Consider the following 9,983-nt stretch of genomic DNA (forward strand, 5'->3'; position numbering starts at 1 on the left):
TGTTGTGCCAGAATTTGCTTTATCTGGGTCTTTTATGCTTTAGTTTCCTTTTGGAATTTTTTTGGTCCCAGATTTTGTACCCTACGTAGTGGAGCACATAAGCCACACAATCGTTCATTTGATGATACAAGCATGAAATTGACAGAAATACTCATTAGGAGTAGACTTTAAGATAAAATTCCCTTAAGTGTCCAAGATGGCCGCCGTATGACGATTATCATGAAAAAATGCCAATATATTTTGTATAAATAGCCAAAGTTCAATCATTATTGGGATAAATTAGGGGGTTCTTTGCCATAAAATTGCGGACTTTACTTGGGAGAACAGTCCTAGCCATTCAGGAATCCAATTTGTCGGCCATTTTCCAAGATGGCCACCAAGTAAGCCTAATATGCAAAATAATCTTTCTTGGTATTTCTACATATTTGTCCATATAACTTGATTTCTATGTGTTCATAGATATAATTGAAAAAATATATATGTGACAAATACACCAACTTATTATTAACTGTGTCCAAACTTGAGAATTATGATTATGAGTATATTAGCGTCTATTCATCAGCGTTTTAGACTCCTCAAGATGCATGACAAGGGCAGCTACAGAGTGCAGTACAGTCTAATCCTGTCTTTTTACATGTGCACCTTCCACCACAGTCCATCTTGCATCCAAATTTAGTCAATTCCCAGCAGCATTTACAAATCAGCTCAAGTGTGGTCCACACAATTCTCCAATTGTCATCGTCCATCCCCACCTAGAAGGACATTGAAATTCTGGATCATGTTTAACACATTGTCCTCAAATATGACCTGCCTGATAGGCTGCTCTTTTTGCATGATCCCTTAGTGCATTTTTAGTAGGCAGGATTAAGTCATATGACCTCTACTTCTGGGCAAAGAGATCAAGTCTTGCCTCATCTACTGATGAGGTCGTGCTAGACCTGTCATACATTAGAACTACAAATTGCCCCAGTACTTGTAGAGCAGACTCCTCAACTTCAGATGGGTTGTGACTGAGTTTTACAAATGTAGCTGAAATTTCATTAAAGACATTCCATGTCTGCCAAGCTGTCTTTTTTCCTTTTCCATTGAAACCTGATACAACATCGCACCCAGTGAAAGCATGGAAAAACAACATTTCTTTGGACTTCTCTGGTCCGAGAGTAGACTCAAGATCATGTATAGGAATCCACCTAGTGTGCTCTCCTTTGCTAAATCTGACCCACATTTTCTCGAGTCCCATTTGCAGTGCAAGAAGGCATCAGAGCTATGGCAATTACCACAATGTCTGTGTCATCTGCTTCAATCATCAGAGACTTGCAGCCCTTCCTAACTGCATGCCAGACATGTAGAAATATTCGTGCGTCGGCCTCTTCGTGAGTACAGGGTGCCAGTTCCTCCATGCTTATGTTGGTGTAATTGGTACTCCTGAGGACACTTTCCTCTATAGTCACAAGAACTGCATTGCTTGTGGTCATTCTAAACATGTTATCAGTAAGAAAATGGAAGAGTTCTGATTTATTTATGCTGTTACGAAGGAAACTCCCAGTTTGATGGTGTTTTGCTCTTTTCTGTAACTTTCCTCCTCATGGCCTTTCCTCGTTTTGATCTGGCTTCTGACTTCAGACTGGTCTTCTGGTATATATAAAAAATGATGTCAGTTCTCTTATGATTGTTGCCGCAGTGCTCTACCAAGAGAAGAATATCTCTTTTGGCATATTCATCAAATGTTTTAGGTGTTTTTGGAATAACAGCATTCATGCTGCCTTGGACTCTAGAATCTTGACTTCATCTTGGAGAATATTCGCAAGATCTTACTCAGTGCAGGAGCACAGTTTACCATTCTTGCTGAGAGATGGAGGGCAAGATTGGTTCTCATGCTTGAAAAATTTTGTAAATCACACCCTCGGTTTTGAAAAGTGATGAAAAGGCGGGAGAACAGGTGACAATCCTCCTTAAGCAGTTTTATTTCTTATCAATGTAGTTTCTATGGCTTCTCCGTCATCTAACCTTGCTGGATCAAATGATATTGGCATAGCAATAAGAGCATGAAACAATGGTACATTTTTTGCAGATTAACATATCCAGCAGAGTCCTGTTTCCTCTGAAACACGCCAAGAGGTGAAATCATTGTCTCATAGCTTTTGTCCTATTGACAGAGACAACATTTACTCCAGTCAGTTTGCATTTTTGATTTGGCATCCATAAGATACTTTGAACTTAAATGGAGCTGGCCAAGGGTTTATCCTTTTACCACCTTTGCTCAATTTCATGTATGGGATATAGCTAGGTTCGAGCTGTTGCCCTGTACCTAACCCGATCGTTCATCCAGTATCATTTAAATCCTGTGCGTTCTGCACACCATCTGGATAACGTTAAAGCCCCCCACCGTCCTTGGCTCAGCTCTCCCGCACTGGCACATCCTATCTAATCTCTTTGGGGCTGATTAGATAGCATTTGGGATACTAAACTTGCAGTTTAGCTGATACTGAACCCCCATGCCGAGTTTCACAGCAGTGTCCGTCACCAGTGTGCCCTGGTAGTGAGCGACAGACACTCTCTTGGCTCTACCTCCATAGTTTAATTTTAGAGTTTTTCTTCTCATATATGAATAGTCTTTAGTCTGATACTGAGCTTCATCTGCCCAAAGAAACTGATTTTTTGGTGCCGAAACCTTCCGTTTGCCCCATTCTGTCTGCAGAATCCCCCCCCCCCGCCTCAGGAACAATAATGTTGACTTGATTGCAAGATCGGCTCTGTAGTTTGTAACCCTTTGGGACATTATAGACAGAAAGAGCTTATCCTCTTTGCCTTCCATTCATTAGTAGCCTTTTTAAGTAGGAAAAGTTGAAAATAAATGGACAGAGATCGGCGTTATTATGGTTTATGGCTGTTTTTGGTGTGCTGGCGGCCATATTGGAAATTTTGATGGCTAGCACTTTTTTCTCAAAAACTGACGTACAGAGTATATTCATACCAAAATTCATGTTTGTATCACCAAATGAACGATTCTGACCAAAAAATCACATCAAGCTGCTCCACTTTTGCTTGTCTTCCCGGAATTCGTTTCTTGGGTAGCCCTGGAATTCGTTGCTGGGGTAGTTCTGGAATTTGTTTCTGGGGTAGCCCTAGAATTTGTTTCTGGGATATCCCTGGAATTCATTTCTGGGGTAGCCCTGGAATTTATTCCTGGGGTAACCCTGGAATTTCTTCCTGGGGTAGCCCTGGAATTCATTCCTGGGGTAGCCCTGGAATTCATTCCTGGGGTAACCCTGGGATTTGTTCCTGGAGTAGCCCTGTATTTCATTCCTAGGGTAACCCTGGAATTTGTTCCTGGGGTAGCCCGGGAATTCATTCCTGAGGTAGTTCAGGAATTCATATCTGGGGTAGCTCAGGAATTCAAGTATGGGGTAGCCATGGAATTCATTCCCAGGGTAGCCCTGGAATTTGTTCCTGGGGTAGCCTTGTAACTCGTTTCTGGGGTAGCCCTGGAATTTGCTTTTGGGTTAGCCCTTGATTCATTCCTGGGGTACCTCTGGAATTCATTCCCAGGGTAGTCCAGGAATTCGTTTCTGGGGTAAACCTGGAATTTGTTTCTGGGTACTCTGGAATTCATTCCTGGGGTAACCCTGGAATTTGTTCCTGGGGTAGCCCTGGAACTCATTCCTGGGGTAACCCTGGAATTTGTTCCTGGAGTAGCCCTGTATTTCATTCCTAGGGTAACCCTGGAATTTGTTCCTGGGGTATTCGCTTTTGGGGTAGCCCTTGAATTCATTTCTGGAGTACCTCTGGAATTCATTCTCAGGGGTAGTCCAGGAATTCGTTTCTGGGGTAAACTTGGATTTTTTTTCTGGTACTCTTGCCGCTGGGTCACCAGTGTGATGAGAAATACCGTTGACAGGTGATATCGTCAAGAGAACCAAGGCCCCCGCGAGAGTGAGAGGACAATTAGACAGTTCTACTGGGACTGCATGAACAAAGTATGAGAAAGATGAGGTAACCTTCAAGGACTTCATCGGTGCCCGTGTAAAACCCACCGAAACAGACAAAAAAGACGACCTTGCGATCTACTACGAGGATCAGAAGACTGCCAGTAAGGTGTACAAAAATCCTGGACGTCGACAATGATCATTGCCGCCTCTGATATAAGGATGCCTTCGCCATTTTTCAATGGACACCATCACCGAACGTAACCCAGAGGACCCTTCTTCTCATTACCACCATCATGAGAACAGCAAGGCGCATCCCTGAAATAACAATTCAGCTGCCCGCTACTTCAGGAAGCATGCCCTGTGAACAGAACTCCAGGACCTGGCGCCAGGGAATCACCGCTTACATTGGTCCGCCACTCTCCCAGATGAATCATTCTGCTCCCAGCCAATAGGAGAAGCCACTCCCTGGCTTTGGCAACCAATAAAGAATCGCCTAAAATATCTGGAAGCCTGCTTGTAGGTATAAATATGGCATAGTTGTACCCCTGGCTTCATTGGCCTTTTGAAACATGGTAGAAAGTACTCCCAAAACGTCAGGGAATAAATGAGCTCCGGACAGGTGTTATATAATTTACCTGCTGCTACAAACACACTCACTCGAGAGATTGTGAAACTGTAATACAAACTCAACGGCATCCAGACGGCCATTCTGTTCAATAATAATAATAATAATAATAATAATAATAATAATAATAATAATAATAATAATAATAATAACAGTGGGGTCAATTCATATCCACTGAAATTACAAATGAGTTACTGAGAATTAGCAGATGAATCTGTGGCGTAAATAACACACTGCATAATTGGTCACATACAACAAACACATGTTAGTAATTTATCGCGATTGAGCACCAAAGAAGGGAATGAATCATTCTCTAATTCGCGACAATCACACACTTCGAGTCAAAGGATGATTTCCTGGTGTTAATGCTCTGGAAACGCTTAAAGAATATATTTACCTATAACAGTAGCTCGAAACTGAACATTTTTGTATGGGTTCCAAATGTGAAAAGCCAGCATCGAAAAGCAACTGACAATGATATTTTGACTGATATTAAATGCCCGACGAATTCCAATCCTACTGCTGCAAGCAGGACTCCGTCGAGCGTTTCTTTTCGTGTTTAGCACGTAACTTTTGCCGTTCACTATGCATTCTCCTCCATATCTCTTCATCGCACACACACACATATACATATATATATATATATATATATATATATATATATATATATATATATATATATATATATATATATATATATATATATATATATATATATATATATATATATATATATATATATATATATATATATATATATATATATATATATCTCTCTCTCTATATATATATATATATATATATATATATATATATATATATATATATATCTCTCTCTCTCTCTCTCTATCTATATATATATATATATATATATATATATATATATATATATATATATATATATATATATATACATATACATATACATATACATATACATATATATATATATATATATATATATATATATATATATATATATATATATTTACATGATTAACGTCACGGACCTATAAAGAATAATGACTATAGATTCTCTTAGTTATTGCAGTGAAGATGACAAGACAGGTCCTTTAAAGTTTTACAATGGCTGGAGCTAGACGGATAAATTCATCGTCTCTGAGAAAGTGATGCTAAGTAAAGTTTAGAGCAAGGTCTATAGATATAATCTATAGACCTTGGTTTGAGGTATATTTCAGTATCCGAAGAAAATAATAGAGCGATCACATTTTTATAGGATGAGTTAATACAGCATGTTTTCAAGAGGATGGCTGTGTACAGGAATCAACCAGCCATCAGGCCGCTAATTAGCCAACACTGAGGCTATTTTTTCATGCCCAGAATTACACTCTGCATCAGACGCCTTGCTTGACATCAAGGATGTAAGAACTCTATAAAATCTTATGAGCAGAGAATATTGGCAGGGAGTGCAATTACAAAGTGCACGATAGGAGGATCAGTAGCAATTAAGTTGTCACAAGAGGATTTAGGTGGCAACTGAGGCCCGAAGAAAGTAAGCTTTTTCATCAGTAGGGAAAGCTGTGGCGCTATTAGGATGTTGGTGGAGAATAGGACGGTTGAATTTATATTTGTTGAAGCAAACTTAATTGGCAAAGTACCAGACTTTTTTCGGTTGGAAAAACCATTAGGATAATTGGTTCCCTCGTAGTGCAAGGAAACCGTGTCCCGAAGCTCGGCGTAGACAATTTCTCTTCAGGAATATTTGCCGCTAGGAAATTGCTCAGTAAGAAAATTCACCGAAGCGAATTAGCTATGTTATTGACGGGTCTATTGGCTTGTCAGATGAACATGACTTGTCACATTATCTGGAGGAGAGCGAGATCAAGGCGCACTCGAAGGAAACTGAGAATGGAGCCAACATTTCCCATAAAACTGTGAAATGCTTTCGATAGGATTCATAACAGTTTGCCCAGAAAAAATAACGGCATAGAAGGCTACCACTAGGCAATTCTAAGCTCCGTTACTAATATGCACCGAACGATCTGGAAACTTATTGCTGTTTTGTTAAAAGAAGAAAGTTTAGCAAAGGAATGTGGTGCAGAGATTGGAAAACAGAGATCAAGAAAAAGTTTAGTGATATAGATGATCAATTTATCGCGAAGTTATTCAGTAAAATACGCAACACAAACCCATACAAACGCAACATTACATATAATTTATATACTGTACATTTTCAAAAAAGTCTTATATGGACCATTTTATTAATATTGCCAAACTTTAGCAAATTTCCATTTAATTTATAAATAAATTTAATGCTTTTAGAAAATAATTGTAATATTCAGAAAATTATGTAATAAGAATGCATTGCGGCTAAATTTTTTACGACAAAAATTCTCACGGCGAAATTGTTTACGCAGATGCTTCCTGAAGGGTAAAAGCCACGGAAACCACCTTTTATGCTGTACAAGAGTAGAGAAATTTAAAACAGATATATATGAGTCACAGCACAAGGCGGCTGCAGCACTTGCTCCCCCGAAGAGGATGAGTGGTTAAACCAAGTGTTATATAGAAAGTTTTCAGAGAAAGATACAGGTACGTAGGCTACACTTTGATAAACAAGATCAAGATCTCACAAACGTTAGGCGTTGTGAGATCAGCGTTGCAAGTACCAGAGCAACATTCCTGCCATGGGAAATAAGGGAACTCGCTAATTACCATAGTTATCGTTGTTTGGAGAGAATTGGAGGCGGAAAGGTGTGGGCAGAAATCACGCAAATGTGTGAGTAACCAAAGGACCCAGAGGGAAGGATATTCTGTAGGCAAGTTTAAAGGACTAGTGAGAACAAAAAAAAGGGGGAGGGATCTAGAGTACTGAATGCATTGTCATGACAATCAAAACAAGAGTTGAGTGACAATTTGCTCCGTCATGTTGGTAATGGAAAAGGGAAGGAGTCGTCAACTCGCACATTAGTGGATGGGAGCCAAGCAGCATGGAACACAGCATGCTCAAGTTTTCTGTAAAGAATATAGAACAGAATAGAATATAGAATTTAGGCCAAAGGCTAAGCGCTTGGACCTATAAGGTCATTCAGCACTGAAAGGGAAATAGACAGTAAGAAGGTCTGACAGGTTTAACAGGAGGAAAACTTTCGCAGTTGCACTATGAAACAACTGTTAGAGACGGCGGAAAGTGGTGGAAAGTCAGATGGAAAAAGAATGTGAACAGGGGTACAGTAAAGGAATGACAGAGGTTGCAGCTAAGGGGCTGAAGGGACGCTGCAAAGACCCTTAAGTAATGCTTACAAGGCACCACGTGAGGTGCACTGAGGGCACTACCCTCATACGGGGTCTTCTGTAAAGAAAACATCAGCCCATGAGTAAGGCTAATAGCGGATTTATGGCAAAAATTAAGGTGGCTGAAGAATATAGTAAATATAAAAAAAGAAGAGAATAAAGTACAAGTAGAATGATAAATAGTCACTGGCATCATAAATAGAGATTTAAATTCCAATAGTCTAGTTATAGGCGTGATGATGCTACGGAAAACGAAACCCCAACCCTTGAAATATGGAACCAAATAAAAGTTATATTGACAGGTCTAAAAACGGCAGTGGAAAAATCACAAGATGGCCAGGTTCCGGCATAATAAGAGAAAGACTCAGGGGTACATGAGGGAAAGGGCATGGGTGCAACCAGTGATACCACTAGGTCGGTCATCCAAGTGGCCAATAAGTTTCCATCATTTCTAATTGAGGAGCACTAGAAGTATCAGTTATCTTTTTTTTTTTTTTTTTTTTAGCTTACCTCTCAGAAGAACAAGTACTGTATTTTATTATAGCTGAAACATGATTTGGAGCCCGAATATAAGGACAGTGGAATGAGAAATGAATGTCTTTCGTGAGGCTATGTCAGATAATTCGAAGAAGTTTGTCTACGGGATATCTTGTCAGACTGCACCAATCTTTAGAGTGGACCTGGCATTTTGTTATATAAAAGCTCATGAATCAAAAGGACCATTCATACAACAAGAAAACACATTTGTGTTAGAATTATTCGAAAATGGAAGCATGACTCAGTTACCTATGATTGTGATCTGAACCAACTAGCTGAAGGTTGGCAACCACTAATATTAAATGATAATAATAATTAATAATAATAATAATAATTAATAATAACAATAATAATAAGACGATGATGAGGATGATAATATCTAGATCACTTTTGAAGGACTTAGATACTCTCTTGTTTAATATACAAAACTGAACAGCACGTAGTCGTGATTAAGGAATTCAAATACCGCATTTTTTTGGTTATCAAAGATACGACAATGTACGGCGCCGTTTATCAAATTTAAAATCTAATGCTACAAGTATGGACGTTGCTTAAGTCTCCCAAGACTTAATTTTCATTGGCAGTATGTTGTCACATTACCGTCTTTGAATGAAGAAAAGTATGTTAGAAAACAAGCATTGGGCAAGACATATTAATCCTTCGGTGCAAAAACTCTCAAGTCATTTTGTAAAGCTCATACAGCGGCAGTTAAACCGGAAACAATATTGTATCCAGAGGAATTCGGGAAGACGATCCCAGTATTGAGACAAACAGCCATAAACTGTTGATTATGTGGAAAATATTGCGTGAAATGTAACATCTAATAAAGCCAGACAATGGCAGAGGATTCCAATAAGAGGTGAGAGTGTGATACAATCGAAGATTGTCTTAGTCTCTGTCACCCGAACGCTTCCAGCTGAGCTCTGTAAGTGAATGATGTCTTTCCAGAGAGAGAGAGAGAGAGAGAGAGAGAGAGAGAGAGAGAGAGAGAGAGAGGGGGGAGCACCTTGACTTGTTTTAATGATTTACAATGTGAAAGGAACAAAAGGCCTGTGACTTGACACTTTGTGTTGACAGCAATCTGGAACTCTAAGCTCTCTCAGCTGACACACACACACACACACGGAGAGAGAGAGAGAGAGAGAGAGAGAGAGAGAGAGAGAGAGAGAGAGAGAGAATGAGGAACTCGCCAACCATTAACAGGAACCCATAAATTATACCCCTCACGAAGTTCATTCGCGCAATTTGTCACATATCCATAGTCAAGACAAAAAGAAACAATCACTAATCAGCGCTTAAAAAGTCCTAAAGGATATGAAAAAAGGAAGCGATTACCTATAGACGGAAAAAAAAATAAAGACAGAGACAGACTGCCTGTAGATAGGTTGCAACTCGTCGAGGTTCTCCCAAACAGAGAGAGAGAGAGTGAAGAAGCTACTATTTTTTTTGTTTTTGTTTTTTTTTGTTTTGAAGAATTCCAAAGGTAAGAGAAATTTCTCCTTTATACATTACACATGCATACATACTTTGATATGCACGTGCAATAAAACATACTGTGTACATATGAGTGTGTGTGTGTAAATATACAGTATATATATATATATATATATATATATATATATATATATATATATATA

This window comes from Macrobrachium rosenbergii, chromosome 27, assembly GCF_040412425.1.
Source record: "Macrobrachium rosenbergii isolate ZJJX-2024 chromosome 27, ASM4041242v1, whole genome shotgun sequence".
NCBI classification, from domain to species: domain Eukaryota; kingdom Metazoa; phylum Arthropoda; class Malacostraca; order Decapoda; family Palaemonidae; genus Macrobrachium; species Macrobrachium rosenbergii.